The sequence below is a fragment of the Octopus bimaculoides genome, chromosome 14, assembly GCF_001194135.2.
Source record: "Octopus bimaculoides isolate UCB-OBI-ISO-001 chromosome 14, ASM119413v2, whole genome shotgun sequence".
NCBI lineage: Eukaryota > Metazoa > Mollusca > Cephalopoda > Octopoda > Octopodidae > Octopus > Octopus bimaculoides.
The window spans coordinates 37,707,330-37,714,626 of NC_068994.1; the positions used below are offsets into that span (position 1 = coordinate 37,707,330).

Consider the following 7,297-nt stretch of genomic DNA (forward strand, 5'->3'; position numbering starts at 1 on the left):
AGGAATGGAGAAAACGCATGTTATAATTGCATACTTTATTCCTACATATGTTTCAAAGGATTACAACCTGTGTGATCCATAGGGATCTTTGATATTAAAATTGTAACCTTCTCATCAGGGAAAGCATGGGAATCATCTTAAACGTAAGACATTATCCCTGATGAGAAGGTTACAATTTTAATATCAAAGATCCCTATGGATCACACAGGTTGTAATCCTTTGAAACGTATGTAGGAATAAAGTATGCAATTATAACATGCGTTTTCTCCATTCCTTAAATTCTTATATATATATATATATATATATATACACATACATATATATCTACCTATATATGCCTATATATATATATATATATTAATAATAATATGACAACAAAAGAACAAATGAGACCTTGGTATTATGTAAATAGAGGAATTTATCTATAAATATAATGTGTATATATATATATATATATATATGTGTGTGTGTGTGTGTGTATATGTGTGTATGTGTATGTATGTATGCATATATGTGCATACATATTAACATACATACATATTGGGTTGGTGCATAATTATTGCAGCTTTTCTTCAACAAATTTTATTCAACACAAACAATAGCAATATTTAACAAAAACATCTTAAAGTGTAACTGTAAATATATATTCTTTTAGTTATATGTATATATGTGTGCACATATACACATATACATACGTGCACACACACACGCATATACAGTTGTATATACATCTTGATGTATTTGTATGACAGATGACTACATATTTTGCATCTTTGAATTGCTAAACCAAGGCTTATAAGAACAGGCACTTGTCTAAGATGCTGTGCTGTGTAACTAAATTTGAGACCATGGCCTGGTGAAGCAAATCTCTTAGCTACATGTCTACATTTAACAGTATATCGGCTAACTATCTCTCTTTTTGTCTATGTGTATGTAGAGAAACATAGAACTGTAGAGATACATAGTACTCTAAACAGATTAGAGTTTAGTCTGTCTATCTATGTATCTCTTTCTCTTGCAAACAATCTGTACTATACACACACACATATACATACAGATATGTATATATGCATATATATCATGATTATATAGATCATTAATATGTATATTCAAAAATATATATATATGTATGGATGTATGTATATGTATACATGTGTGTGTGTATATATATATATATATATATATATATATATATATATATATATATATATATATATATATATATATATATATATATATATATATATATATATATATATATATACACACGCACACATGTATACATACACAAAGACACAGACACACACACACACATGCACACTCACACATGCATGTATATTCATAGAGCTCATTGATAATCATTAAAATGAACAATATTCCCTGAATAGTATATATGAATATAATATCTTTCCTTTCTTGTTGGGTGTTAATAGAATATAAAACTACTGGATGTTAGAATGATGGAAATAGATGAAATATTAAAAGTGATTTTTTAATAGTAATATGCATGAAATGGAAAGTACTAACTTGCTAACTTTGATGAAAGACTGTGGCATAATCAGAAGAGAATTAAGTCTGCATTGCTAGGAGTTTTATCAAAATATTTATTTTTAAATATAAATTGCAATTTATGGTTTCATTCTAATAATAACTAACCTTTAGCAGATCTGCACAGCATGGTAATGGTTATCTCCATGGGCTTTTAGTTCGAGTACATATTATCATCATCATCATCATTGTCACTGTTGTTGTCGTTGTCATCGTCATCGTCATCATCCTTGCCATCATCATCATCATCATCATCATCATCATCATCATCATCATCATCATTTGACGTCCCTTTTTCCATGCTAGCATGAGTCGGACTGCTTGACAAGAACAGTTGAGCCAGAGAGCTCCACCAAGTTCTAAATCTATTTTTGTATGGTCTCTCTTTGTATGTGTGTATTTGTGTGTGTCTGTGTGTCTGTGTGTACAAATACAGACTGGCAGACAAGCAAATATATATATATATATATAGATAGATAGATAGATAGATAGAGAGAGAGAGAGAGAGAGAGGTAAATGGAGGCAATATTAGTGTGTCCTTTAAAGCAGTGATCTGGCAGAATTGTTGGGACACCAAGCAAAATGCTTAGTGGCATTTCCTCTGTCTTTATGCTCTGTGACTTTGCCTTCCATGCTTTCAGACTCAATAAACTAAGCACCACTTAAAGTCCAGAGGTTGATGTAACTTACTTAAATCCCTCCTCCAAATTGCTGGCCTTGTGCCAAAAATTTGAAACTAGTATTAAAGTGTCCTTTCCTGGCAGGTCACTGCCTGGCTAGATTTAGTGAGAGGGACAAGCAGTTGCCCATGCAGCAGGTCTCCCTTTTGTATGCTAAAGATGTTGTCTAAGGGAAGAATAAGGGGCAATACAGCTTGGCACTAATTACTCTGCCAAAACAATGTTGGACTGCCTTAGGTACACTTGACTTCAATTCTGGATTTTCTTCTCAGAGCTTACTCCTGAAGCCTTTCCATTGGCTGGGCTTTGCTGCAAGGTAGTAGAAGTTTGAACTTTGAGTGTGACTTTCCTTGAATGATTGCTTTCCCAGGCTGATGATTCTGATCTGTCTAAAGCAATTGTGCGAAACCAGTAATTTTAGAAAGCAAGCTAGGGGATTATATTGATCCCAGTACATTACATGACTGGTATTTTATTTATTGACTTCAGAAGAATGACAGGCAAAAGTTGTCCTTAGCAGGAATTGAACTCAGAATGTAAAGAGCTGGAACAAATATCACATGGTATTTTTGTTTGATACTCTAACAATAATCCTTTCTACTATAGGCACAAGGCCTGAAAAAATTTTTTTTTTTTTTTGTGGGTGGTGGGAGGAGGGTTAGTCAATTACATCGACCCCAGTGTTCAACTAGTACCTATTTTATTGACCCCGAAAAGATGAAAGGCAAAGACAACTTTGGCAGAATTTGAACTCAGAATGGAAAGACATAAAAATGCCACTAAACAGTTTGTCTGGCATGCTAATGGTTCTACCAGCTTGCTGCCTTAATAACTTAATAATGATAGTAATAATAATAATAATGATGATGATGATGATGATGATAATGATGATGATGACGATGATGATGATAATGATAATATAATAATTTATAACAACAATCCTTTCTACTAAAAGCACAAGGTCTGAAATTTGGTGGGAAAGGACTAGTTGATTACATCAACCCATATTTCACTGATACTTCCCAAAAGCATGAAAGGCAAAATGGAGCACAGCAGAACTTTAACTTAGCATGTAAAGACAGATAAAATGCCACAAACCATTTTGCCCAGTGTAGTAACAATTCTGTCACCTTGCTTTTTAATAATAATAATAATAATAATGATAATAATAATAATGATAATAATAATAATAGTAATGGTTTCAAATTTTGGCACAAGGCAAGCAATTTCATGGTAGTTGGGTAAGTAGATTATATTGACCCTAGTGTTCAGCTGCTACTTATATTCTCAAACCTAGAAGGATGAAAGGCAAAGTCAACCATAACTGAATTTGGACTCAGACTGTAAAAGGCGGACAAAATGCCTCTAAGCATTTTGCCCAGCATGCTAATGTTTTTGCCAGTTCACTGCCTTAATAACAACAACAACAGTAGCAATAATAATATTAATGGTTTCAAATCTGCTATTACTTATAAACTTGCAAAAAGTAAATCAACATTAGAAATATCTAAAATTATTGGAAGATATCACCAATCTGGGAAAAAATTTGTTATAGCTCCTACGAAGATATGTAAGAGAGCTGAGAAGGGTCAGTCAAGGACTGTTTCTCAATGTTCTCTGTCACAAATTAAGCGTGAAGTTGTAAAGAAGGTCATACAATTGGAGAACTTTTCAAGCACATTGACGAAACAACCGTGTCCAGAACTAACTGATGTCATCTTCTGAAAAAGGTCACTAAACTGGTGAAATCAGTTAAAAGGCCTTCTTTAAACAATATACTCATACAAACTCATCAAAATTATGCTGCTTTTGCCTTTGGTGGCACATGTACCATGATGATGACGATGATTATATGTACGTGGTGAGTAAAAAATGTGAGGTTTTGCACAAGTGTAAACAAACACCGACCCTTTGCATGATTTCCACAAACTTTCAATGTTCCAAATTATTAACAAGTAGTCTGATAATCATGAAATTATGGGTCAATGCACTGTCATAATGTCAACTCAAGAATGTGCATATTTGTGATGAATCATTAGTATATGATCTATTTTGATCCATTAGGGAGCCAATCTGGCTATGCATAGGTGATTTTTGTTTAGCAAAATGGAAATAGAACTTAGAAATAGACTTTATATTTTACACATCTCATTGTTCTCTTAGCAAAGTTTATTTTTCATGAGATAGTTTTGGGTCCAGTTCAATGTTCTTTTTCTTTTTTCAATCTCAACTGTTGAGAGAGTTTGGTTTTTTTTTTTTTTTAGTTGTTTTGTTGGTTTGGTTCTGTTACACATTAGTATCCATCTATCACACAGAATCAAGTGCTTGCAGGAATAGGCATGTTTATATGAGGCATGCTTTCGACAGATCCTGATTAACACATCATAGAGAAACTTAATTTCCTTGTTAACATTGGGGTTGCCATTATGCTGAGACCAGTTTGTTTCAAGGATTTCAGTTTTGATTTCCTTCAACTTGGCCTTCCTGAAATTCAAGTTCATGGGGAGTGTGTCATGTTTGATGCTATTTGTGTGTGTTGCTCTCTTTGAACCATATAATTTTGTGGTCAGAAATAACTGTGGGAATGACCTGAACATCGTGAATGAACTCCGTATTGGTGGTAAAGACTAGATCAAGTATGTTATCTCCCCTAGTTGGATGGGTAATAATTTGTTGCATGAGGAAGTCTTTAGTGGTATCGAGAAGAGTATTCATATCTCTCCTTTTCAGTTGTTTAATTCCAGGTTGAATAACCCTCAGGCCAGCTGAGACCAGCAAAATTGAAGTCCTCAGCTAAAAGTACAGTGGCCTGGCCTCATTTGTGGTTTGACTTATGAGTGGCAAAGCATCTTTAAAGTGATCTCCATGGTTAGTTGCATCAGGAAAACAGTAGATAATGCTTATGATCAAATTGAGGTCAATCACATGCATTATTAGTGTATCACACATTGTGTTGGAGTGGGAGAGGAGGACATTTGTTGCCAGGTCTTCTTGGATGAAAATTGCTATTTCTCCTGGTTTCCATATTTTGTAGTGCATAACCTGACATATGAACTTCCCCATCCAATATGTCTGGGGTCAGGGGTGCATTTCACTTAATGCTGCTCTTTCTCACTGTGCAAAGTCTCTAAGATATGATACTTTATTTGATTTGTGAAGTGTGAAAGACTGTACATTGGCATTATTATTGAGTTGAGTTTGTGGGTTAATGACAACAATGGTGTGACTGTCCACTGGGGTAAAAAAAGAATTTCCTTGTTTGGGGAAGGGTTGTTGTCTGGAGTTAGTATGGTTGCACTGTTGAATATTATTATAGTTATATGGTTTGCAGCTGTGATTTTACTATTGTACCCAGTAGATAACTAGGAGAATTTTGGGCTTTGATGAAAGTCTGGACTAACACTGCCACTGTAAGGAATGTTTCTACTGTGGATTTGGTGGTGGTTTGGTGTCATGCTTTTATTAGTGCATCGAGTCCTTGGAAGATGAGTGAAGGGACAGTCACACATCAGATATAATCTTTTGTGTTGGGAATAGCAACAGATTTTAGGATTCCGGTCTACATGTGTAGAAGTTATTAATCGTGATTTAAAATTAAGTAGTGGTGGTGGTGTTGTAAAATGTGTCGTTTGGCATTGGCTAGTATTGCTTGTATGAATTATGCATCTCGTCCCAGGTAAATGGGTGAAGCTACACTCACTGCGTATGCATAAACTCTTGCATTAAGAATAGTGGCATATTTTGGGGTTTTGTGTGCTCATAATTTTACTTTATTTACAGTTGCAGGTTTATCATGGAGCTGTCAGGTATATATATTAAGATTGAAATGGACAGTGAGGTGAGGAAGAAAGGAGTGGTTCTTCACTATTTGGAGTAGTAGTAGAGAGGTAATGGTAGTAGCAGTAGAATAGGATGACAATGGCGATGATGGATTTCTTGTGTTATTCTGAGAAAAATTTGAGTGGCCTGGCTGTGGGGAAGAGCTAGAGACTGTGTTGTTTAATAAGTCATCAATTGTTCCAGTATTGAAGAGTGACTTTCAACTATTGTTTAGTTGTGGTAAGGATAGTAGCAGTAGAACATGATGATAATGATGATGATATGTCACTTGTGGTATTTCAAGGACATAAAGAAGTTGATAGGTAAATTGTAAAGGGCTCTTTACTGTAGAGTTTAATATTAATAGTTCATCAATTGTGCTAGTATTGAGGAGTGACTGTGGTTGTTGTTGTTATATTTTTGTTTCATATATATATAATTTAATTTTTGAATGTTGAGGATGCTTTAGTTCGGTAATATAACTTTCTATGGATATTGGGAGTGTTTTCATTTTATTTATCTTAGTTCTTTGTTCTTATTTTCTAAGCCTGGGAAATGTAAGTATGTGGTACAATATTGAATTTTGCACTCAAACAAAATTTTAGGGGTGCAAGTGCACCCCTGCACCTCTTGTTCCTGGGCCCTTGTATGTGTGTGTGTGTGTGTGTGTGTACGTTTATCAATTTGTATTGCATGATTCCTGAAGTGAAACTGAGTGTTGAAACAAATATTGTTGCATTTCAGGATGATCACTTTTCTTTTTATTTTATTGCCAAATAAACACACGCAACATATATTCATTCTTCATTTGTGTATTATTGTTCTTATTTTAATTCATGTCCATTGTCTGGAAATCTTTCCTCATACATCTGTGACCTCTTAAGCAACACTTTCTGTCCTTGTGTGTGCTCCTGCTTCTCTTTGTCCATTCTGTTTAGAAGAACAGAATGGACTTAGAGGAGCAACAGCACACAAGAGGATGGAAAGTGTTGCTTAAGAGGTCACAGATGTGTGATGAAAGATTTCCGGATAATAGACATGAGTTAAAATAAGAACAGTAATAAATGAATTCAGAATGAATATAAGGTGCGTGTGTTTATTTGGCAAAAAACAGAAAGAAGAATGACCTATACAACAATATCGGTTTCAATGTCTGTGTTGCAGGAATCTTGCAACACAGATTCATATATGTATATATTTATATATATATATATATATATATATATATATATATATATATATATATATAT

General features: G+C 34.1%; 1 protein-coding gene across 2 annotated transcripts in view; it reads right to left on the reverse strand.

The window, feature by feature from the left end:
- The window catches only part of LOC128246972 (protocadherin-18-like), a 142,676-nt gene that overhangs the window by 48,775 nt on the left and 86,604 nt on the right, over positions 1 to 7,297 (reverse strand). The gene's annotated exons all lie outside the window — the stretch shown is intronic.